Source organism: Euprymna scolopes, chromosome 30 (genome assembly GCF_053919585.1).
Source record: "Euprymna scolopes isolate OS-2025 chromosome 30, ASM5391958v1, whole genome shotgun sequence".
NCBI lineage: Eukaryota > Metazoa > Mollusca > Cephalopoda > Sepiida > Sepiolidae > Euprymna > Euprymna scolopes.
Genome location: NC_136511.1, coordinates 77781316 through 77808468, shown reverse-complemented (window position 1 = coordinate 77808468; position 27153 = coordinate 77781316). Strand labels below are relative to the sequence as shown.

Sequence of the window (27153 nt, the reverse complement as noted above, 5' to 3'; positions counted from 1 at the left end):
ATACTAGCAGTTGTAAAATATGCATAAATATTATATTTTAATTCGTACAGAAACTGAGACATGTGCATGCGAGTATGTTTTTTCTAAACAGTTCACTTCTTGTAAGTAAAAAAAAAAAAAAAAAAAAAATACTCTTGAGATTGAAACTAAAACCTAAAAACAGTGAGTCAAGTACGATAGCTTGACATGTTCTTTAAAAAGTGTTTTCAAACCTACTTATTCTTAACAAGTAATCTGTAATGTGAATTATTCATGCATTCACATTCACAGCCAACAGACGAAAATCCTGACTTCCATGTGCCGGTTCTTCTTAATTTTGACCACACAGCAGCTCTTTTATTCCAGATGAAAACTGATTAAAATGTTTCCCACGTGCCTGAATATCCTATGTACCAAATTTCAAGTCTGTAGATCGAAAATTCATTGAATATATAGGTTGAGAAGTGTCCTCATACACACGCATTCTCACTTATCTATATACCTATAAAAGTGAAATTGTTTGTGTACATTTCCCTACCAAATTACTCTTTCAATTTTCAGTCTACCGACTCGAGATTCGATATAGGGGTTATTGAGATTTGGGAAAATGTTTTTAATCAGTTTTTGGCCAAAAATTTGGCTGTCAAAGTTCAAAGATTTGACCATTGAAAACTCTACCAAACTCCTCTGCCAATTTTGAGTCTAAACACTTGAAATTTTAGATGTAGGTTCCTTGGACATGGATCAAACTTTAAGTTGATTTGAACCCAAAACAAATATTAAGGGGCCAAAATGTCAAAATTGGGGCCAAAATTTCAACATTTGGGTCGATGGAGTCAAAATTGGGGTCCAAGTTTAAAAAAAATTTTGACCTCTTAGCCAATTTTTAGTCTAAATATTTGAAATTTTGCATAAAGTGTATGCAGCAAGCATTTAATCAGTTTGTGAGTGAAAATTTGGCTGCTAAGAGGTCAAAGTTGAAAAATTTGACCTTTGTAGACTCTACCAAACTCTTCTGCCAATTTTGGGTCCAAAAAATCGAAATTTTAGATGTAGGTTACTTGGACACGAGTCAAACTTTTTAATATATATATATATATATATATATATATATATATATATATATATATATATATAACCACTCGAAAAAAAAAAAGGTTAAAAGAATTGTTGGATGGACGATGATCACTGCCACAAGAGAATTTGGAGCAATGCCTTAAATGGGTAGAAAATTATCTAAGGTTTCATTTTCCTAAGATGATGGCTCAGCAATTATTTATTTACATTAGACTTGAAGACTACCATGCTGTTCATCAATGCTCTTTGAAGTGCTGCCATAGATAATTAGGTCGTGTGTGTAGGGATCAGTGAATCCTCTAAGAATATGATTTGGAAAATAATTTATGAAGATCAGGAAAAGGTTGAGCTCAGAGCGGATCCTTGAGGCAGACCAGCATTGATACTATGTGCTTTGGATTTTAACCCGTCAACAACTACTATTGCATAATGAAAGTCTTATTTTGGACATTTTAAAAAATATGATAATCCTGTAAAGAAAAAGTCTTCCTTTTAGTTTCAAATAATTAGTGGCCAAGAGGAATGAATGGATATAGGTGTAAACATTTTAAACAGACAAGAATACTTACTGGATTATATAAATAGGAGTTGTGTATAAAAATAAATAAATAAATTTATGCATCTTAAAGGTATAAGACAATTAATTTTCAGCCAACCTGATGGATTTCTTTGCTGGAATTAAACAAAAACTTTATTGAGTAGCTTACTTACCATAAGTATTTATACTACTACTGTTGTATTAAGTACTGCTTATGTAAATACTGGAACAAAACGTACATATATAGTATACGAGCAGGGAGACCCGACGTTGCCCGGGATTGAATGATGATCAATGAATGTTTCACACTCCCATATTTTTATTGTTATTGAAATCAATGAAATAGCTTATTTTTCAATCAAATCAATTAATTTCCTGCTCTAGGTGGAAACTCAACACAGTGCATCAGTGGGAAACTTTACATGTCTCTCTGCAGTGACTTCCTACATTGCACTGTTGAGAACCTATTGTTGATTTTATAAAAGTACTTTTATATAAATGGCTTAAATTAAAGTTTAAAAGGCAAAAGTCAAGTATCATGCTTCAATTGTGCTCTAAGCAGAAACATTTATTTCCAACAGTCCTCTGTCATTTTGATTTTATAGGTTGAACCTTTCGACTTGTGTGGTAATAAAACTTCTCAAATGCACTTGTACTGTTAGGTTGTGTAAGGTGGGTGGGTTGGGGGGTTGTTTTGTTTTGTTTTTGTTAAAATCGCTTGTTCCTTCTGTCATAAGATTATTTCGATTATTGATACTTATCGAAGATATTCTGATACAAAACCTATCTAAGAACACTGCCAGGTACATAAAGTAGCTTTGTACAAAATTTCATAAAAATTAGCCCAGTGGTTTTCGAGTCCATAGGGAACTAACTCATATACACGCAAAGTTCTTTTTATATAATAGTAGGGATTATCTTAGAGTATAAATCTATTTTTATGAAACATATTTATATACCTATAAAGTTAAGCATTTTTTTTATTTTTCTCACTCTTACATTGATATTAAAAACATACATTTTGTATTTAACAAAGTCGATAGCCATAAGTTGCGTGCTCTTGTGTAATGAATGAATGCGTGAATGTAGAATTGACATGAAATTCTTAAAGATAAACTAAACTGACCGAAAAATGGGCTGAAATGAATTAAGTAAAAAGTAAATGACTTAGAATGACTTTAATGAACTTAAGGATGAATTGAATGACCTTAAGAATGACTTGAATGCTTAAAAAAATAATTGGAATCCTTCAAAAATAACTTGAATGATCTGGAGAATGACTTGAATGGCTTTGAGACTGACTGGTTGTCAAGTGGGTGATCATTTTACATTAAATTAATACCGAAAAGTTATCCCCCACTTTATATCACAAAATTATTTGATTTAGGGAATTTGAAACGTTATATTAGCCATGTGGCCAAGAAAAAGTTACAAACATAAGTACAGCATGTAGTAAGAACAGATACTACACTTTGATCTTAGCCAAAAGGCCAAGAAAAGGGTATTTATTTGCTCCCCCACCGAGCAAATTAGACACAAGGCCGATTTTTAATGTGAGGAGTGAAAGGGAAATGGGGACCAACTCCCCGGGGAGTAGAATAGTGACAATTGGTATGAAGGGTAGGGTTGCCCCTACATTGACCAAGGTCTTATATGTGGGGTCGTCCCCACATATGGTCTTGTCCCCACATATGGTCTTTGCTTGCAGTATCTGCCGGAACAGATGGTGTTTATTTGCTCCCCCACCGAGCAAATTAGGCACAAGGCCGATTTTTAATGTGAGGAGTGAAGGGAGGGGGAAGGGAAAAAGGGGACCAGCTCCCGAGAGGTGGGAAATGGGAGCTGGTTAATGGTCAGGCATGTGGGGTTGCCCCCACATCTGGTCTTTGCTAGTCATAGCTAGTCATAGCTTGCAGCATCTGCCGGAACAGATACTACACTTTGATCCTGGCCCGAAAGCCGAGAAAAACTTAAAAAGCTAAGAACAGCATCTTTTAACAGACCTTTGATCTCAACCAAAAAGGCCAAGCACAAAAGTGTTACCGACAGACGGACCGACGGAGTGACTTATACAGTCGCTTGCACGCGACTAAAAATTATTAATATAAACTTAATGTACTCGGTTATGGACTTGGAAACGACTTCACGAAGGTTAACTAATTTTCATATTCTTTTGAAAAACGTTCATTATTCATTTTTTTATGGTTTTTTATTAGATGATTTGTTTCATTTAACTATTACGTTGAATTCTTTTTATGCATCTACATCGTGCATAATTGTGTAAAATTTAGGATCTTGCATACATATTCATAACTTGAAGTCGCTTACTTTTTAACTATTTTTTATCCATCTGGTGATAGACCGTAGCGACAAAGACTGAAGTGCTAAGTAATGTCTAGGGCAGTGACAACAGCATATTCTTTTCATTGTTTTGACTCTCGAGTGTGTATCCGTTGATATCTTATGTTTTTATATAGACTGATGTGGTTCTCGATTGATTAACTGTGTCGGATATATGCTCGAAAGTCAAAACAATGAAAAGAATATTCTGTTGTCACAGCCCTAGTAATTTACTAAGGTTCACATGCTGAATGTGTTACTTTCGATTCCAACTGATGGGACCAAAGTCATTTTTTATTTTTTTTTTTATTTTTTAAATCATTACTACGTATATTGGGTACAATATAATAATGAATAGAGGATTTGCTCTATATTAATAAATATGAAATCTGCATTTTATTTTTATTTATTTATTTTTTTGGTGAGAGGAAAATGAAAGTTCTTTGGACGTTTTAACTTTATCATATTTAAGTATATTTTACGACCAGGCAATACTGGCCAGCCTGCTAGTGTGTGTGTGTGTGTGTGTGTATGTATATATATATATATATATATATATATATATATATATATATATACATACATACAAAGAAAATTTGATTAGTCAATAACAAACCGTTGTAGAAAATGTGAAAGAGCTAGCCTTTTCAGCTAGTACTCTACAACTCCATCTTCGTTTCTGAATTTTTTAGATGAGGATTGGTTATTTGTATTACTTGGAATCTTTGGACTACTGTTCTCATCTTGAGTGTTATTTTCACCATCCGCAAGAATCCATGGCGCAGTGGTTAGAGTACTCGAAAAAAAAAATCACTAGTAAAAGTGACCTTCTCCTGAAGGTCAAAGGTTCAATTCTCAGTGTAAGTGACTAAAACATACAATTGCAAATTAGTTAGGACCTCTATCTAGTCATGGTTGACAGAACGAGAAGATGCTATCCCCATGAAGTAAATAAAAGGTTCTGTTAGAAATTCCGTCCAAATTCCTGAGTTCGATAGAAATATTCTCAAATTCAACAAGATACACCTGAAGAAGGTTGGAGATTATATTGAGTGAAACGTGAAAATGACACTCAAGATAAGAACAGTAGTTCGAAGATTCTAAATATTATGAACTCTATCTTCAGTCAACAAATTATCGTATTCAGTTAAACCTACATTTTACATGCTGGCATATATTGGACGGATTTTAGAAATTGACTATCTCTTGGTCAGTTCTTTGTTTGGACTTCAGAGAAAGAAGTTCATTCTTCTCATTTTCTAGGTTTTCTTTGCCTTTTCCTTATGAACTGATCTTGCTTCTTCGACTGTTCTACATCTAATATATATATATATATATATATATATATAAAATTATTCTTTATACCTACGAGCACTAGTGTTTCATGCTGACGCAATCATCATTGTAGGTGTGACAATTTCTGCCAAAGCCACCTCAGGGCCACCAAACAGTTGCCAGGGGAATAAGGGGAATTAAGAATTATTAAACGCCGGGCGAATACATTTTTGACGATCTAAAATGTTCGCACGAGCAGAAGCTGTGAACATTGCATAAACGCTAGTTGACTGCTCTAGTTATAATTCGGTAGACACTGCCCATCTTTAAGTATTCTTAAAGGGGCGTGATAATTATAATTAAATAATTCTAGGCACTGTATGTACTGCGCCGAGTCATAGAAATTTCCAGGTTGGTATCTGGGATGCATTAATTTACTGGGAGAAATGCACCCCCAGTCTTCGTTAAGACATGCATCTAGAAGGAAACTGATGTAAAAACCTGCGGGTTACTATATACTCTGTTCTGTGGCAGTCATCTGCACCGACAAAGGTTAGCAGTAATACCAAAAAGTGTGGGTGGTTCTACGCAAAGCCTTCACCATTATAAACAAATCATCTGTGTGGATTTCCGAGCAACTTAGTTGCTGAGGCGGAAGCTCATACGTTGAAATCGACTGGAGCGTCTATATATAGTCAAGTTATGCACACCAACACTGACGTTTGTATACATAAGCACACACTTGCATATTATAATCCACGGATATTACAGTTATATTCCAGTGGTCCTGCAGCATGCGTTTAAAGCGGCTGTCCTTTTTAGTTTGTTGCAAGTTTGGTGTAGGGGTTTATCCTAAAAATTTTAGACTTAGTGTTTAGACAAGTGGCCGTCAAAGAAATAATTAAGAGTCTATATTTTTCTAGGAAATATTTTTCATTTAACCACATGTGGAATGTTTTCTTTTCTTTTTTTTTTTTTTTTTTTTTTTATTCAAATTCCAGATACGCTGAAATGAGTGCGGTAATTGTTCTTTTATCAGGAGGTCTGGAACATACGTTGTGAACGTAAAACCCTTGTTTAACTTCTCGTCTCATTCCGCCATGTATTTCACTAGTTGGGTTTGCTTTAGTAAGAATACTCTTATAAACAATAGATTTCATTCAGAACTTCTGTTTCTAGAGGTCAATTGCCTCTGGCCGTGCAGGAACATTATGGCGTGACTGAGAGTTTAGGCCTGCCAGTGATTTTATCTTTCCTGGATGAACCGCAAAACTAACTTGTTTTTAACGAAATTCGTTTTATATAATTTCTGAAGGCTATGTTGTCGAGGAGGACGGTGTTTATCTGACAGTTTTAAGAATAAACAACTTCGCTCTGCCAAAAAGGATGGTGGATAAACTAAAATATATTTTTCAGTTTATCTTGTTTGTTTCGGGGGGGGGTAGAGTTGGAATACAGTAAGTTTGTTCTTTGAATACGCTTAAAAGGTGGATTGTTAAAAAAAAAAAAAAAAAAAAAAAAAAAATCTAAGTTCGATAACCGGTTTGCACAATTTATCCCTTATCCCGCCATTCCTTGCGACTCGGAAATAGTAAAAGCACTCAAGTTTTGCATATCTTGTCGCTCCACATTCATCCCTCTTGCGACTGGATGCATGAAATTAAGGAATTACATTAGTTTTAAAAATGTATCTACTGTTTGTTCAATGCCATGTACAAGCTTAATTAGATTGTCAGACGTCATAAAGATAAGCTTAGATTGATGGGCACGCGTATGCGCGCCTAGATGTACATGTGTGCATGCATGTAAAATAATGATAATAAATGAGTGTCACTTGAGGTTAACAAGTGCAATCTTCTGACAGAAATAAATAGTTTCCCCCATTTACTTGTCCACCAACAACCCACTAAGACGGTTAGATATAATGTCAGTTTTTAATGTAGAGAAATTCCAGCTCCCCAAAATGCGGTAATCTGGATTAGAACAAAAATAAAAATTGCCTAAGCCTCTCCTTCACAAATACAGTTCAGAAAACGTGTAAACGCCAACAAGTTTCACAGGTGATGTTATAAATATATATACTAGAATAAATATGACCAACTCATAAACCAATTGACCTAAAATTAGATTGCTTGAGTTTGCAAAGCCAGTTCTCTCCTTTCTCTTCTCCCATTTTGTTTTACATGCTCTCTCTCTCTCCCTTTCACATGCTCTCTCTTTCCATTTCACATGCTCTCTCTTTCCATTTCACGTGCTCTCTCTCTCTCCCTTTCACGTGCTCTCTCTCTCTCCCTTTCACGTGCTCTCTCTCTCTCCCTTTCACGTGCTCTCTCTCTCTCCCTTTCACGTGCTCTCTCTCTCTCCCTTTCACATGCTCTCTCTCTCTCCCTTTCACATGCTCTCTCTCTCTCCCTTTCACATGCTCTCTCTCTCTCCCTTTCACATGCTCTCTCTCTCTCCCTTTCACATGCTCTCTCTCTCTCCCTTTCACATGCTCTCTCTCTCTCCCTTTCACATGCTCTCTCTCTCTCCCTTTCACATGCTCTCTCTCTCTCCCTTTCACATGCTCTCTCTCTCTCTCCCTTTCACATGCTCTCTCTCTCTCTCCCTTTCACATGCTCTCTCTCTCTCTCCCTTTCACATGCTCTCTCTCTCTCTCCCTTTCACATGCTCTCTCTCTCTCTCCCTTTCACATGCTCTCTCTCTCTCTCCCTTTCACATGCTCTCTCTCTCTCTCCCTTTCACATGCTCTCTCTCTCTCTCCCTTTCACATGCTCTCTCTCTCTCTCCCTTTCACATGCTCTCTCTCTCTCTCCCTTTCACATGCTCTCTCTCTCTCTCCCTTTCACATGCTCTCTCTCTCTCTCCCTTTCACATGCTCTCTCTCTCTCTCCCTTTCACATGCTCTCTCTCTCTCTCCCTTTCACATGCTCTCTCTCTCTCTCCCTTTCACATGCTCTCTCTCTCTCTCCCTTTCACATGCTCTCTCTCTCTCTCCCTTTCACATGCTCTCTCTCTCTCCCTTTCACATGCTCTCTCTCTCTCTCCCTTTCACATGCTCTCTCTCTCTCTCCCTTTCACATGCTCTCTCTCTCTCTCTCCCCTTTCACATGCTCTCTCTCTCTCTCTCCCTTTCACATGCTCTCTCTCTCTCTCTCCCTTTCACATGCTCTCTCTCTCTCTCTCCCTTTCACATGCTCTCTCTCTCTCTCTCCCTTTCACATGCTCTCTCTCTCTCTCCCTTTCACATGCTCTCTCTCTCTCCCTTTCACATGCTCTCTCTCTCTCTCTCCCTTTCACATGCTCTCTCTCTCTCTCCCTTTCACATGCTCTCTCTCTCTCTCTCCCTTTCACATGCTCTCTCTCTCTCTCCCTTTCACATGCTCTCTCTCTCTCTCCCTTTCACATGCTCTCTCTCTCTCTCCCTTTCACATGCTCTCTCTCTCTCTCCCTTTCACATGCTCTCTCTCTCTCTCCCTTTCACATGCTCTCTCTCTCTCTCCCTTTCACATGCTCTCTCTCTCTCTCCCTTTCACATGCTCTCTCTCTCTCCCTTTCACATGCTCTCTCTCTCTCTCCCTTTCACATGCTCTCTCTCTCTCTCCCTTTCACATGCTCTCTCTCTCTCTCCCTTTCACATGCTCTCTCTCTCTCTCCCTTTCACATGCTCTCTCTCTCTCTCCCTTTCACATGCTCTCTCTCTCTCTCCCTTTCACATGCTCTCTCTCTCTCTCCCTTTCACATGCTCTCTCTCTCTCTCCCTTTCACATGCTCTCTCTCTCTCTCCCTTTCACATGCTCTCTCTCTCTCTCTCCCTTTCACATGCTCTCTCTCTCTCCCTTTCACATGCTCTCTCTCTCTCCCTTTCACATGCTCTCTCTCTCTCTCTCCCTTTCACATGCTCTCTCTCTCTCTCCCTTTCACATGCTCTCTCTCTCTCTCCTTTCACATGCTCTCTCTCTCTCCCTTTCACATGCTCTCTCTCTCTCTCTCCCTTTCACATGCTCTCTCTCTCTCTCCCTTTCACATGCTCTCTCTCTCTCTCCCTTTCACATGCTCTCTCTCTCTCTCCCTTTCACATGCTCTCTCTCTCTCCCTTTCACATGCTCTCTCTCTCTCTCCCTTTCACATGCTCTCTCTCTCTCTCCCTTTCACATGCTCTCTCTCTCTCTCTCCCTTTCACATGCTCTCTCTCTCTCTCCCTTTCACATGCTCTCTCTCTCTCTCTCCTTTCACATGCTCTCTCTCTCTCTCTCCCTTTCACATGCTCTCTCTCTCTCCCTTTCACATGCTCGCTCTCTCTCTCTCCCTTTCACATGCTCTCTCTCTCTCTCTCCCTTTCACATGCCTCTCTCTCTCTCTCCCTTTCACATGCTTTCTCTCTCTCTCTCCCTTTCACATGCTCTCTCTCTCTCTCCTTTCACATGCTCTCTCTCTCTCCCTTTCACATGCTCTCTCTCTCTCTCCCTTTCACATGCTCTCTCTCTCTCTCCCTTTCACATGCTCTCTCTCTCTCTCCCTTTCACATGCTCTCTCTCTCTCTCCCTTTCACATGCTCTCTCTCTCTCCCTTTCACATGCTCTCTCTCTCTCTCCCTTTCACATGCTCTCTCTCTCTCTCCCCTTTCACATGCTCTCTCTCTCTCTCTCTCCCTTTCACATGCTCTCTCTCTCTCTCTCTCCCTTTCACATGCTCTCTCTCTCTCTCTCCCTTTCACATGCTCTCTCTCTCTCTCTCCCTTTCACATGCTCTCTCTCTCTCTCTCTCCCTTTCACATGCTCTCTCTCTCTCTCCCTTTCACATGCTCTCTCTCTCTCTCTCCCTTTCACATGCTCTCTCTCTCTCTCTCCCTTTCACATGCTCTCTCTCTCTCTCTCCCTTTCACATGCTCTCTCTCTCTCTCTCCCTTTCACATGCTCTCTCTCTCTCTCTCCCTTTCACATGCTCTCTCTCTCTCTCTCCCTTTCACATGCTCTCTCTCTCTCTCTCCCTTTCACATGCTCTCTCTCTCTCTCTCCCTTTCACATGCTCTCTCTCTCTCCCTTTCACATGCTCTCTCTCTCTCTCCCTTTCACATGCTCTCTCTCTCTCTCCCTTTCACATGCTCTCTCTCTCTCTCCCTTTCACATGCTCTCTCTCTCTCTCCCTTTCACATGCTCTCTCTCTCTCTCCCTTTCACATGCTCTCTCTCTCTCTCTCCCTTTCACATGCTCTCTCTCTCTCTCTCCCTTTCACATGCTCTCTCTCTCTCCCCTTTCACATGCTCTCTCTCTCTCTCCCTTTCACATGCTCTCTCTCTCTCCCTTTCACATGCTCTCTCTCTCTCTCCCTTTCACATGCTCTCTCTCTCTCTCCCTTTCACATGCTCTCTCTCTCTCTCCCTTTCACATGCTCTCTCTCTCTCTCCCTTTCACATGCTCTCTCTCTCTCTCCCTTTCACATGCTCTCTCTCTCTCTCCTTTCACATGCTCTCTCTCTCTCTCCCTTTCACATGCTCTCTCTCTCTCTCCCTTTCACATGCTCTCTCTCTCTCTCCCTTTCACATGCTCTCTCTCTCTCTCCCTTTCACATGCTCTCTCTCTCTCCCTTTACATGCTCTCTCTCTCTCTCTCCCTTTCACATGCTCTCTCTCTCTCTCCCTTTCACATGCTCTCTCTCTCTCTCCCTTTCACATGCTCTCTCTCTCTCTCTCCCTTTCACATGCTCTCTCTCTCACTCCCTTTCACATGCTCTCTCTCTCTCTCCCTTTCACATGCTCTCTCTCTCTCTCCCTTTCACATGCTCTCTCTCTCTCTCCCTTTCACATGCTCTCTCTCTCTCTCCCTTTCACATGCTCTCTCTCTCTCTCCCTTTCACATGCTCTCTCTCTCTCTCCCTTTCACATGCTCTCTCTCTCTCTCCCTTTCACATGCTCTCTCTCTCTCTCCCTTTCACATGCTCTCTCTCTCTCTCCCTTTCACATGCTCCTCTCTCTCTCCCTTCACATGCTCTCTCTCTCTCTCCCTTTCACATGCTCTCTCTCTCTCTCCCTTTCACATGCTCTCTCTCTCTCTCCCTTTCACATGCTCTCTCTCTCTCTCTCCCTTTCACATGCTCTCTCTCTCTCTCTCCCCCTTTCACATGCTCTCTCTCTCTCTCTCCCCTTTCACATGCTCTCTCTCTCTCTCTCCCTTTCACATGCTCTCTCTCTCTCTCTCCCTTTCACATGCTCTCTCTCTCTCTCCCTTTCACATGCTCTCTCTCTCTCTCCCTTTCACATGCTCTCTCTCTCTCTCTCCCTTTCACATGCTCTCTCTCTCTCTCTCCCTTTCACATGCTCTCTCTCTCTCTCTCCCTTTCACGTGCTCTCTCTCTCCATTTCACGTGCTCTCTCTCTCCCTTTCACGTGCTCTCTCTCTCCCTTTCACGTGCTCTCTCTCTCCCTTTCACGTGCTCTCTCTCTCCCTTTCACGGCTCTCTCTCTCCCTTTCACGGGCTCTCTCTCTCCCTTTCACGGGCTCTCTCCTTCCGTCTCTCTCCCTTCACGGGCTCTCTCTCTCCCTTTCACGGGCTCTCTCTCTCCCTTTCACGGGCTCTCTCTCTCCTTCACGGGCTCTCTCTCTCTTTCACGGGCTCTCTCTCTCCTTCCTTTCACGGGCTCTCTCTCTCCCTTTCACGGGCTCTCTCTCTCCCTTTCACGGGCTCTCTCTCTCCCTTTCACGGGCTCTCTCTCTCCTCTTCACGGGCTCTCTCTCTCTCACGGGCTCTCTCTCACGGGCTCTCTCTCACGGGCTCTCTCTCTCTCTCTCACGGGCTCTCTCTCTCTCTCACGGGCTCTCTCTCTCTCTCACGGGCTCTCTCTTTCTCTCTCTCTCACGGGCTCTCTCTTTCTCTCTCTCTCACGGGCTCTCTCTTTCTCTCTCTCTCACGGGCTCTCTCTTTCTCTCTCTCTCACGGGCTCTCTCTCTCTCTCTCTCTCTCTCTCATGGCTCTCTCTCTCTCTCACGTGCTCTCTCTTTCTCTCTCACGGGCTCTCTCTCTCTCTCTCACGGGCTCTCTCTCTCTCTCTCTCTCTCACGGGCTCTCTCTCTCTCTCTCTTCTCTCTCGCTCTCTCTCTCTCTCTCTCTCTCACGGGCTCTCTCTCTCTCTCTCTCCCTGTTTTACATGCTCTCTCTCTCCCTGTTTTACATGCTCTCTCTCTCCCTGTTTTACATGCTCTCTCTCTCCCTGTTTTACATGCTCTCTCTCTCTCTCTCTCTGTTTTACATGCTCTCTCTCTCTCTCTCTCTCTCTCTCTCTCTGTTTTACATGCTCTCTCTCTCTCTCTCTCTCTGTTTTAATGCTCTCTCTCTCTCTCTCTGTTTTACATGCTCTCTCTCTCCTCTCTCTCTCTCTGTTTTACATGCTCTCTCTCTCTCTCTCTCTCTGTTTTACATGCTCTCTCTCTCTCTCTCTCTCTCTCTGTTTTACATGCTCTCTCTCTCAAATAAAAATCAGTAAAAACAAGATTAGAATAGTCTATAATAACAAAAAAAGGGAATATCACCAGTAATAGTAAGAAGGATACCTTTAAATCCAAGACTGAAATCGTAGTTCTCGGTGCTTGTCGAGATAAAGGTAACAGATGGATTTTTATAAATATTTCATTTTAAGTAAAATCCCAAAATTGCGAAAATTCATCGAGTAAAACATTTTTTAAACTAATTTTTGTGGAAAATTTGGGAAAATTGTATTTTTCTTACATGTTTTAAAGTAGACGGTGAAGATTTTTTGTCATGACAATATTGTTTTTGCTTAAAAATGACATATTTGGAAAATTCGATCTGTTGCGTCTGTTGCAACAAGCACCTAGTTGTTTATCCTTTAGTTTAAAATGTGTAAACAAATAAAACTTAAAAAGTAAAACGACTTCATTACGTTGAATAGATACAGCTACAATATATTATCTTGCAATAGATAAATAACATTTTACATATAAAAATTGCTTGATGGAACTCTTTGTCATTTCCAGGTGACTTCCCCCTCCTTTCGGGATAGGTAACGCCTGGGGGGATGGTTTCTTGAGAACCGAACAGAAAACCTATCTTCTGATCTGGGCTAGAGAGCTCTCTGTCGTAATTTATTTTTTCGGGGTGGGGGTGGGGGGTATTTTTGTTCAACTTTAAGGTTGCATCTATTCTTTACAATTCACTTATTAGTATTTATTTATATTATTTATTTATATATGTAATAATAATTATATATATATAATTATTTACTATAATAATTATTAAATACTTACACTGTTTCATCCTTTCGGGAATCATCAGTACAGGGTGTCATGAAATTCAAACACTACCATGTTTGAATATATGGTTAAGTGGCAGTTTTAGTCATTTAGAACTGCTTTAAAGCTTCACCACTCACTCATTTTTCGACCAAATTTCAAACCATTACAATTTATAGATCACCTTCTCAGCTATATTGTGAAAAGAAATTTCAATTTTCGTTCAGTAAAACAAGTTATGATGAATTTACTGGTGTTCAAAATCATAAAAATTCGTAAGGAAATGATCAACGTTTTTTACGACTGGTTTCCATAGCAACCATGTCGCTTCAGTGACTAATGTTGCAACTAATTCACGATTCAAGAATTTTTTTTTAATTTTTTTTTTTTTTTTTTTTTTTTTTTTTTTTTTTTACAGTGATCACCACTTATCAAGGCCCGGAAGCCACTCAGGGATAAGGGTTATTGCAAGTACATTACGTTAGTGTAGAGATTTGATGAAGTGTTTAATTAAGGGGGCGGTTCATTAGGAATTTGTTTACATTGGACTTGAAGACATCCAAGTTGTAGTCCGGAGGGAAGCAGGCAGACGGAACAGAGTTCCACAGGCGTGCAGTTCTAAGAAAGAAGCTTTGTTCATGGAATCCACATTTTGATTTAGGCACAGATATAGAGTGGGGGAAATTTTTCACAGTGGATTCAGCTAGACGGGTGTTTTTCGTGAAAGATTAACATTATAGAATCAATTCTTAATGGTGCAATATTTTAAGTTATAAACTTATATTTTTTACTAGAATATCTTGTCCTTTTCTTTACCAGTTTTAACTAGTCCTTTACTTTTCCATGTTTAAGCTTAACCATATTACTTTTTTGCTTGCATTTTTCTATTGTAATCCATGATTATGTATATAGTATTTCATATACACATGTTATTGTATATAGATTTTCAGCTGTGAGTAGAACTTAGTAATATAATTGCCATAAATATTTTTATCATGTGTTGTTTCTGTATATTTGATGTTTCTGTATATTTCCAGTATTTACTTCGACAATGCTCATTCATTACTTAAGTAGAGCTAGTTAGTAATTTTTGAAAAAAAATGACAAGCTACACAGAATTTTCCGTGTTTCATCGTCGTGAGGATTAGTATATAAATGTTGAATACCCAACGTAATAATTAAAAGGGAAATAATAACATGTTTCTTGTGAATTAACATTCACCGAATTAAGTAACATTAGAATTGAACATTGAGTGAAACCATTTTGGAAAGCGATTTATTTACATGTTTCCTGCAGACACCGTTAGTCACGTTAACAGAAAGAAAATGTTTATTTCCTGATATTTTTAACAATAAAAAAATTCTCCAAATTATTTCCTCGAATTTATAACTTCAATTGAAATCATGATGATCCCCCACCTGACTAATACTAATTGGCAGGTGATATTATAAGATTGATTAAATCATAAAAAAAAACTCTCGTCTAGCTAAAACCACTATCAAAAATTTCCCCCACTCTCTATTTGTGTCTAAACCTAAACGTGGATTCCATGAACAAAGCTTCTTCCCTAGAACTGCCCTCTTGTGGAACTCTGTTCCGTTGGCTTGCTTTCCAGCTGACTACACTGAGGTCGTCTTCAAGTCCAACATAAACAAGTTCTTGTTGAACCGTCTCCTAAAATAATCAAATTATACAAAATTTCCACAACTAATGATAATTACACTATTGGCCCAATGATATATATATATAGACAGACACACACACTTGCTCAGGAATGAATGTGGAATATATACTCTAGAATTGCAGGGAAACCCGACATTGCCCAGGATTGAATGAGGACCAACGTATGTTCCACACTTCCAATACTTTTATTGTCATCAAAATTGTGAAATCGACATTTTTTTTTTTTTTTTTTTCTTCAATCAGATCGATTGATTGCCTACTCTAGTCAGGGACCCACCACAGTGCACTGCAGTGACTTTGTTCACAATACATTGTAGTGTACATTGCTTTGTAGAGAACTCACTTCTGATTTTTTTTCGATACTTATTATGGCTTCCTTCAGTCTTGACAGACTATGGATACCCACTGTAAGGGTGCCTGCGTGTGAAATTTTTGTGGCAAGAGTTGCGCAATCTCCAACCACACCTCTCCTGAGTTGACATTGTTGAATACCAGTGGCAAGTGGAGGTTCAGAACGACTGGAAACAATGCCGAGATAAGCAGAAAGCACACACGGCGTCTAGAATTCCCAAATGGTCACCCATCTGGTACTAACCAGGCTCAATGTTGCTTAACTTCGGTGATCTGACGAGAACCAGTGTGTCAACATGATTATGCCGTATCTTCGATACTTATACACAAAGTGCACTTGTGTGAAATTTCTAGTCGTTTTGAAGTTCATAGAGAATGAACTTATACACACATGCACGCACACAGTGCCTTAAGTAACGTTTTAACTTTCAAGTCTGAACCTCTCTGTCGATGCAGCCAACTCAACAGAAAAAGAAGAGAATTAATGTCCATTTACGTCTTTACAAGCGGACCTACTTAGTAGGTTGTGACGACAGTGTTCAACAATGCAGTTGGACGGAACATTGCACTACGCATTAATTTGGAATTTTTACTTTTCTTAGAGCCCATCAGCGAAAGACAAAATGTTCAAACCAAATTAAACACGGAAAATAAATGTCTGTTTTATTTATGTTGTGCTTCATTTGTTTCGATTTTTTAGAAATAGTTTATATATAATTTTTTTTTCAAATTTATGCTTATCAGTAATACATTTTACTGGTTTATCTTTAGAGAAGAGCCTATCTTTGAAAATCAATGGGTTAAGGATTATTCATTCTAATATCTTGTTTTCATATTTGATGGATTAATAAATGTAATTTATTTCATTTCTATTGTCATCAATTTTCATTGTTATATATATTAGTGATGGGACGATTCTAATATTTTTCTCACGATTGCGATTTTTTTTTTTTTTTTTTATAAATCTCTAAATATTTAACTATAAACTAGTTATTTTGTTCCAATTACCGTAAAAACATGTCTTGAATGTGCATATATTTTCTCAAACGTAAAATATACACTTGAGAGCGAGTGATATAGATTTTAGTTTTACTCGAAGTTTAAAATCAATAAATATTTTTTATTTTTACTACCAGCAGTGGAAGATTTTTTTCTTTAACCAATATCACATGAAAAAAAAGATGATTAAAGGAATCGTTTTTGGCATTGGAAAATAGGCAAATTATTTCGATACTCCAAAAAGTTCTGATTCCCGATTCTGATTAATCGTCCCAACACTATATATAGCTTTTCAAAATTAAATGTTACGGTATTGTTCGAGGGTTAAATTATTAATGGAACCAAATTATTCTAAAATTAATAATTAACAAGATAATGTTTTTAGTCTATTTATATACTTATTAGATGTAAATAGCTTTCAATGCATAAAGATTTTCTACAAATTTTAAACCCAGTTTAAATAATTTATATTCGAAAGTTTAAATGTTTCCAAATTCCATTTAAAATTTCGAAAGATCACGAAGTAATGCGATTTTTTTTCATGTTTTTTATATTTTCCTCCAACTTTCCAGAAAAGATTGAAATGACTGATTTGCTTACAAATAAACGGAAGGTACTTCTGCAGTTTACAGACCGTGCTGAAATGATAACGTTATTATTTAAAAACCCATTCTTAGAGATGGCGACTTTAAATGTTCTGTACTTTCATCTTATAAGTTAAAAAAAAAAAAAAAAAAAAAATGTACCGTAAAAATTGCTTTTTAACTTGAAAATCATATCTAAAAGATAGCACGGTCCATAAACTGCAGAATGACCAAACCGAAATGCATTCGGTGGATTTAATTTTGTATTTATTTTTTTTTTTAAATATGATTATTTTTAAAAAATTTGTTTTATGTTACGCTATTACATCTTTAATTTCAGTAAATATCCGAGTAATAATAAATAAATAAAATAATTGTTTAAATCAAGCAGTCGTAAGATAGCAGTGTCAGAAAATTCGTGAAAACTATTGAATAATTCCACCCGCTATCTTTCAAAGCTTATAACCCCTCGAAAAATGTAATTCAAGCCCTAATTTTTTTTTTTTTTTTCAATTAAAGGAGCAAGGACCAATGTTTCATTAAAAAAAAACAAAAACAAAAAAAAAAAAACGTGTTTTTTTTTAAAAAAAAAAAGGTTTTAAACTTCGGACTTTACAGGTAAATTTCTAAAAAAAAACACTACTTTTTTGTTGTTTTAAGTTTGAATATTTTATTTATTGATCTTTTATCTTCAATTTGTGATATATAAAACTTTGGTATATAAATTATTTACTTTTTAATAGACATTTTAAAATGGGGGGGGGCGTGAATTAAAAAAAAAACGTTTGTCTAAAATATTATATTCAATTTATAGGAAAGAGCATAAAATTTCACGTTGACCCTGAAAATATCGTAAAAATAGAACCAATAGAAAAAGTTTGATAGATTTTTAAAGTTTAAAAATTGAAAAATACTGAACTCGTAACATTCAATTAATTTCATTACTATTTTTTTTTTTTAAATATTTCTATTACTTTTTATACAACTTTAATAGTTTATTTTGGAAGTATAATCCATAAAGAAAATAAACAACCCACCTTTAAAAGAGAAATTACGAGTTTTTTATATTTTATTTGCAGTTTCGTGTTAGAGGTGCCAAAAATTCCTACAAAAATTCTGATACACCTAGTCGTAAGATAAACACAATGATTCGTTATTTCGACATTATTTGTTTTCTACACACATTGAATGGAATGACGATCATTTAATAGATCTGTTTTTTTGTTTGAGTTGAAACAAAAAAAACTTTAAAAAAGAACCTTAAAAAAAAAAAAAAACCGCACCCACCCACTTTTAAATGATCTCCTATGCAGATACACACAATTCGCACTCTCCATGATGATGATGATAATAATCCATCCATAGCCTTGAGCCCCTGGAGGGGCATAGGTCATCTACAACTTTGTAGATGCTTTTGTAGTGAGGAGTTCTTTTTTGGGGTGAAGGTGCTGGCCCCACACCCAACATTCCCAGAAGGTACATACAGCACCTAGCCTTCCTAAATGGTCACCCACCTGGTACTGACCAGGCTCAACGTTGCTTAACTTGGATGATCTGGCAAGAACTGGTGTGTCAACTTGATTGTGCCGTACAATAATAATAATAATAATAATGATAATAATGACGATACTAACATAATACTATTACTACTAATAATAATAATAACAACAATAATCATTGCATCATGACTGAATGACTTAACAACTGCCAAAACCAGATAGGATAACCAGTCGTCGTTGCTCTCAAATAGTGGTACCCGGTTCTTGGTTTGATTGTTTTGCAGCACATCAACCCTTTTCGGGTTATTTAATGCCGAATTCAGTAATTTTGGGAAAATGTCTTTATGCTTCAAGAACTTTATTTTCAAATGGTTTAGTTGTTTGATATAGCATATCAACCTTGGTTGGGTTATTTAATGCTGAATTTAGTAATTATGGAAAAAAGTTTATGCTTAAAGTTTATATCTTTAAGTATTTATTCATGTTTGTTTTTTTTGGTTTTGTAGAGGTAAATTGTGTTTGTTTTTTACTTTGCAGAACATGATTGATTTTTGCAAATGGAAAGGAAAAAAACAGTAATGTCAATGTTTGGTGCATTTTAGATCAGGAAGCCAGTATCTTCGGACAGCCTGATCAAGTAACACCCGTCCGATTTTTGGAGAGAGATACGTGTGTGTTTTCTTTGCAGAGAGAGAGATGGAGTTGGGGAGGGGGGGGGTAAAACATAGTTCTTATTCCCTTGTAAAATTTAAAAAGTAAAAGAAATTTGGGATGGAGATGAAAATATTAAAAGAAAATTAAAATTACCCCTCTTTTCACAGTTTGAAAGGATTTCTCCTTCTCCACTGACTGAAGCTAGAACAGATACTATGCCCTGAAATAAAGCCAAATTCCCAAAGATGGTCTTGTTCTCTAAGAACAATTTGGCAACGCAATATTGCAGTCACTTGGAATCAGAAATATGGTGGAAGTGGTGGTGTGTGTGTGTGTGCGCGTGTGTGTTCCGGAACTAATTTATCCAGCGTCCATGTTATTTTATTGCAACCTATCGAAGTGTACACTATTGAAAAATATATTGTTTGTGCGACCGTGAAAGAGATGATAGAATTACTTATATGAGCAAAACTGTTTTCTTTTTTTCTTTTTTTTTTTCTTCGATAACACAACCAGTCAAAATTCAATTTTTCTTTGTAATTGAACATTTACACTAAAAAAAAAAAAAAAAAAAAAACTTGCATGTTAATAAACATTCGACGTTTTATGTGAATGTAGGTACTTTTTTTTTTTACCTATTTAATCTTTATAGTCGGCTTTAATTGCCTACATTATTAACTGAATTCATTTTATGAGGCTCCTCTTTGCCTTATTTCTTTTTTAAATTAGTGGTTCCTATGAGAAATTCTTTGTTGGTTGAAGAGCACAAAGGAACTATAATACTATATGATATCTATAAACTTTCATTTTAGTTAGAAAATTACTTTCAAATATAAAGGCTTTGAGATCACCTAGAATTCCCACACTTGTTACAGCAGTGCCAAGATCAAATGATTGATACTGCAACTGGTGTTTGAATTGTGCACCAAATCTGGATGAAGACAGTGAGCAGATGATCACAGCCTGTGCAGTGAATGTGCACAAACATACGTTCACGCAACGTCTTTTCTCGCTTGTCTGAAATATTTTTCTAATATCATGCTGGGTTATATATTTTCTTATTCTTTTAGCCTGTCTCATTTTGTTTAGGATTTCCCACACAAGCTCTTATTCCTGACCTAGCTCTTAATGCTAAGCCTTTTGCAAGGCTTAAAACATTTTTAGTCTTTTTTGTAACTGTTGGGCGTCTTTTTGGTGGCTTATTTTATACACCTGAAATAAAGTGTGATACAGTTAAAAAAAAAAAAAACAACAACAAACGAAAATCACTTAAAAGTACCTCACATAAAATTTTAAGTAACTCGTGATACGCTTATACTTCTATAAAGATGGATGATATCATTTGTTACTTGCTTGTCTTAGATACCATAGGTCATGCAAGGTCAACCTTTGTTCATGTGTGGACCAGATTGACTTTTCTCAGCCTGCACATGGACTTGATCCCTAGTTACAAACTAAAGATAAGTATATATTACTTGTATTGAACGGACTATTGTTCTCATCTTGTGTTATTTGTGCAATGTTTCGGTCGGATTAGCCTTTGACCATCTTTAGGCATGTTGGTTGTTGTTTGGAAAAGAAAAGAGAAAAGTTACTGGCTCTGTAGATATTTTCGTATTTTTTTAGTTAATATCTATTTTATGGTTATTGTTTCGTATTTGTGAAAAAATTTGATGCCAAAGGAGAGGCAACTCTAATAAAGATCGACAGGGGATTATCTCCTTTCCATCACCAAAATTTTAAAGGTGTACAATATCTTTTTTTTTTTTTTTTCTACAGTTTTTTTTTTTTCTACAGTTTTTTTTTTTTTTTTTTTTTATGATTATAGGTTCCCAAATGCTACTAATCTCTAGGGTTGTTCTGGTTAGTAATTTTTCTTTTTTCATTTTTTACAGATAAGTACTTATTCATGCATAGATATTAGCGTTAAGACGATGAATCGTAATCTGGAGCCTGAAAGTTTTCCAATGCCCTAAACGATTTCTTTTATTTTTTGTTTTTGTTAACTTAGTTTAAAATGATAAATATTGATTTTAGACTACCAGTAAAACTAAAATTTTTATATCTCTATCCCAACATAAGTGTAGTTATAAATATTACCTTTTATTTTACGGTAGTCCAAAAGAAATTGAAACTAAATATAGAAATTTAAGAAGAGTCGGAGTTGTATCAGTATTGGAAAAAATGTTGTATTGCATCACTAATAGATATATTAATGTATTTATTGAATGGTGAATGTGTACAATGCACATACCTCTTGTATTTATTTTTTAAATTTTTTTAAAAAAAATTTTCTTTTTCGTCTTGAAACTTTTTCAGCGAATTATCGATTAAACACTAATCCACCAGATAAACAAAAACCAAAAAAAATCAATATATGCCGGTCTTTAACTAATAATGCTTATAAGTCTATTAAGGGGACAATCAAAGTCAGTTAATATAAATAACCCACCTGAACTTATATAGACTACAGACATATCAAGTTGATAACAAATCTATATTAACCTCAGAAGTCTCTCTCACCAAAGATACCCCCTTTTTACAGATCCCAGCCCTCAATTGGGTAAAAAACTACAATTATGGCCATAGATTTAGACTTGCTTGCTTCCCCCTTTACAATTTTTAAAACTTATACCCCTTTAGTGGGAATGCACTCCACTTAATATTTGGTCCACTCAGTAACCAGACGATTATACCATACACTACTGCCCCTAAATTTAAATATTTCCTCAAAATAGGAATCCAATCAACATCCATTTTCAACAATTCTATTAATGTAATGATACTTAGCTAGTATTAAAACCCATATAGATATGTAGTCCGCCTTCACTGAAAAGGTACTTTCAGAGGGAACACTCCAACGTGTTTCCCTGGTTTCTTACCAGTGATTGTTTTCAACGCCATTCTTAAATTTTTCATTTCGTGAGTTGCTGATGATTTGTTTGGAATTTTGAAGTATTTGAAAAGGCAGATCCACTGCAATGAAACCATGGTGTGTCTCTGAAATATGTAACATTGTTTTTATATAAATAATTTGCATTTTAGCTCTCACATTTGCGATCAAGCACTTTATTGATTTCTTTTCAATGCATCCCAACACTTTATATATAAATATATTAAAATAAGAGATAAGGAATAAAAGTTGCATATAACTTTATTTTATCAGATCAATAAGGAAATAAGATAAAAAAAAGATTTTAAAGATTCTCTTTAAGCCATGGCATTTCAAAGCTAAATGCTTGAATGAAGAGAAGGGCTAGCATTATGCACAATATAAAATATAAATAAAAGTTGGCTTAATAACATTTAGATTAGAAATGAAAGACGCATATATTAAAAAGATATTAAAGAAAAAATGTAATAGATTTATGTTTACATACTGAATATATTTAATTGCTCTTAACTGTGTTGAGCTTTTTGTATCTTGATAAGTTTGCTTTGTTAAAGATATATTATTTTAAACTTTATTTAACAATAATAATAATAAAAGGATATTAGGGTGTGTGTATGTATGTATGTATGTAGTAGAGCTGACATCTATTCAATGTAGCCGCCTTCAGCCCCAATCACCCCCTCAATACAAGTCTAGAACTGGGAGAATGCCCAGGGTCTGCCAGCGGTCACCAAATTGCACCAGAGGATCACCACACTCTTCAGCACATCCAGGTACGCTTTGGTGTTGACTTTCAAGTTGACTTGAAAGTTGTGAGGTGGTTTGTTTTCATCACCCTGGGCATGTCCCTGTTATTCATAGCAATCCAGCAATGTATTTTGAAGGTGCTGGTAATGGGTCTATTGTCATAACTTGAATTGCTAGAGAGCATGAGTTGTACAGTGTCGCATCTCTGATCTCACTCCTTGAAGATTGTGTTACTTTTAGACATGATAGAAGGCTCCTTTCGCTCTTGGGATTTGTACATAACTGACCAACTAGTAGATGGTTTGCAACAAAAAAAAAAAAAGAAATAAATAAAAAGAAATCCTCAAACAGAAATGGATCATGTTGTCTTTTCTAGTGCTACAATGTTATCGTTCCACCTGTAGTTGTTTTTTTATTTTGTTTTTGTTTTTTTTTTTGTTTTTTTTTTTGTTTTTTTAATGAGTTGACACATTTATGAACTGGGGAAATAATTTTCTTAAAAGATATTTTCTATTTTAAGTGATTCGTTTTCAAAACAATGTCAACTGAGAACATCTATAGTAGAACCGGCAAGCCGTTTGATATTATATTCTAGAGTTAATAGTTCTCCTTTTTTCCTTTCTCTGCTGTGAACTTCGGTTTTATTGAGTTTGCATGATTTAAAAGTACCTGTACATTTTCCTGGTGAATTCAGAGTATGAAATTTATCAACTGAGCTACATGGTTGGCTTCACTAATATGAAAGCATGTATTTGAAACATTCTATTTATATATTTACAAGCTGTACCTATCTGGTGTTGCCCGGGATGCAATGAAGTTATTTATTTGCATATTTTTAGACAAGGTTGACAACTCCGATTTTATTCTTTGATGTAAAATGGGGTTTCTCCCTTTGCTGATTTTTATTTTTAGGTGATTATTTTGAACTTGTGTCCTATAAGCAGTCGTGTGGGCAAGACTAATTTTTAAAATGAATTGTAGCTATGTACATTATTATATTGTCAATAACACAGTACATCAATAACAAATAAAAATTGGCTAGTCCAAAACAAAGTTTGTTTTGTCAACTTATATGCTATTTGGACATGCCTTTAAAATCCTGACAAGATAACTTTATTGGTTAGATTATCAGTAACATTGACAAACCTATTGCCATCAAAGCGCCCTTTTCTGCATTGATAATACAAGATGTCTTCGAAATCTAGTGGCAGATGCTCTTTTCTCCTCTCTACTACCTATTTTTCACAGAGATGTTATATTTCTGAGTTTTTGAGATGTGGATTGAGTATTTATATCATTTGGACTTTTCAGACTACTGTTCTCATCTTGAGTGTCATTTTCACAACATTTCAGTCGATGTAATCTTGTCGATCTCTGAAATGTTTCTGTAAAACTCTGGAATTTGGATGGAACCTTTTATTTACTTCATAGAATTGGAGAATGCTCTCGTTCCATAAGCCATGACTGGTTAGAGGTCCTAAGTAATTAGAAATTGTATTTTTCGGTCGCTTACACTAAGAATTAAACCATTAACCTTCAGGAGAATATTGACTTTTTCCAAGTACTCCAACCATTGTGTTACAGGTCCTTGTGAACAGTTCTAGGTCAAGGTACACCTGGAGAAGGTTGGAGGTTACATTGATCGAAATGTGAAAATGACACTCAAGATAAGAACAGTAATCTGAAGATTCCAAATAAGAGATGTTGCTAGTCTTTCTCTACTCTCGTTATTTTCATGGCAGGTGCTCGACTGAGATTCAGTCTATGCTCCCCTTTTCCACGTAAAATATTCACAACAAAATCCCTGTCTAGCTACAGCCATTAAGTTTTCCTTTCTCTATTTAAAACTAAATGAAACTTCTATGAGCAAAATTTTTTTTTCCTCTTTGCCCGCCTGTGGAACACATACTGCTAGCTGACTACAACATAATCATTTTCAACTTCAACAGAAACAAATTCTTGTCGAGCTGTCTTCTTAAATGATAAAATTCTGCCACACTTCTACCATCATTACTAACCATTAGTGTTATCTCACCATCCACCTTCCTCTAATTTAACTTTTATCTTCTAGTGGCCTTTGAGCCTTGATATACAATGACACCTTATATATATATATATATATATATATATATATATATATATATATATTAGCAAAAGTACCCATCGTTGGCTGGGTTCAAAAACAGCCTACAGAAAATGGACTTTGATTTATGAAAGTATAAGTTATGAAAAGGAAGGGTTGTAAATTTGGGTTGAATTCGGGGGTATCAAAACCAACGCAAAATATGATGAAAGTAAAAATAAAATAGATAACCCCCCCCCCCATAATTTATTATACCATACCTGTTCACAATGAAACACATCACAATATTCTGTGGATCTATATTATAAAACCTTGTTAAACTTTGTGACATATTTCCATTCTATGGAGGTCAGGTGCGAACGAACACCCCATAATTTTATTATACCATATTTCTTCAAACTGAAACATAATTATCAAAGTATACTTACACAGAGAGATATGAAAAGTCTTTATTAAAGTTTGTGCCTATTTCCATTCTATGGAGGCCAGGCGCGAACGCAGACCCCACAATTTTATTATACCATCCCTATTTAAGTTAAAACATACTTATCAAAGTATTATTATGTACATCTATATCAAAAACACTTGTTAACGATTTTTTTTTTAATTTTTAACTTTTTTATTTCCATACTTTGTAGATCAGGTGCGAACGCAGACCCCACAATTTTAATTATCACCGTTCTGCCAGATCAAACATACCCATTCCTGTGTCTCAATACATCTTCTATCATTATATGTGATCAGTTTTTTAAAATAGTCAACCATATAGGAGCCTATTCGTGACCAGACATACACATATTCAGCTTTATATATATATATATATATATATATATATATATATATATATATATATGTGTGTGTGTGTCTTGGAAGTTTTTTAACTTTGAAAGCTATAAAAAAAATAATAAAAACTTTAAAAAAAAATTTTTTTAGTCCTTCATTGAAAAGTTTTGTCAATAAGTCATTTTGATCTCCCGCAATCACTTAATCTGCTTGCTTTCTCGAATTCACAGTAGTTCTAAATTTTCAGGGATCATCAGTTGTTTACCATGAAACACTGTTCAAAGGATGTAAAAAAAAACAAAAACTGTATACTAAATCATAACTCACCAACAGCGTTGATCAAACACCCCCTCCTTTAAACAAAAGAACAAAAAATGTTCCGGATATTGGATATATATATAGCTGTATCCATTTTAAAGATTTTTTTTATTGCATCAGGTCAGTGATGGACGGATACGTTTTTAATTGATAGGTCTTTAGCTACGTTGTTTTGAACCAGTGTTAATGCCTCACTTGTTGAGATTTTGGTGAACAGACTATCTACATCAAGGTTCAACATTTATGTGGTTATTTTTTTCTCCTTCAAACTGTATACACCGGAAATCTTTAAAAAGGGGTGAAACATGCCTTCAAATGAAGAAGTAGAGCAGTACCTGAAAGCAGTAACTTGGCCTATGGAGTCTGGTTCAAAACTTGAATATTGCCTGTCATGTATGGAAAAAAAAAAAGGGCTAGATATGCCTCCTGTGGGATGATGCACACTATATTTTTTTCTTTCTCTTCTCTTTTTATTAACAGTCAAAGGTAATAAAACAGATTGGAATAGCCTATTTTAAACAATATCACCACAAGCATTAATACTATTTAACCTATAGTTGAAGAGAGAGATAGCCAAGAGAAAGACAAGGTTTTTTTTTGGGGGGGGGGTTGTGATTGAACATTTCACATTTTTCGTGTGTGTGTATAATATATGAGCAAAGATACCTGCACTTTATGCCAGACTTTGCTGTAAGCTTGAGTACCCAACCTTGACCTTGACAAATAGTATGCACCATCCCTAAGTAGGAGACCATCATGATGCTAGGTTTAGTCATGATCAGTCCAGTGGTGTGGGCTGTAGGAGAGTCTATATACATAGGCTATGACCTTGACCATAACTTTGAAAAAATGGTGTGCACTATTCCTAGGTGGGAGAACTATCATCATGCCAGGTTTGGTCATGATCAGTCCATTGGGGTGGGCTGTAGGAGTTGTACACACAAACACTATTACTTATAAATATATATATATATATATATATATATATATATATATATATAATGAGCAAGGAGCTTATCAATTAAAAAGAATTTCTCATGAGAAATTGAAACTTTCTTTCAGAAAGACCCTAAACTTTACGGTTTCAAGTTTCATTTCATTAG

At 36.2% G+C, this 27153-nt stretch overlaps 1 protein-coding gene and 2 pseudogenes across 3 annotated transcripts in view; 1 reads left to right on the top strand and 2 right to left on the bottom strand.

The window, feature by feature from the left end:
* LOC145254851 (G-protein-signaling modulator 2-like) overlaps nt 1-27153 on the top strand; it is a 635388-nt gene that overhangs the window by 281504 nt on the left and 326731 nt on the right. The window lies entirely within an intron of this gene.
* On the bottom strand, nt 2939-3097 carry LOC145254974 (U2 spliceosomal RNA; annotated as a pseudogene).
* On the bottom strand, nt 15687-15803 carry LOC145255086 (5S ribosomal RNA; annotated as a pseudogene).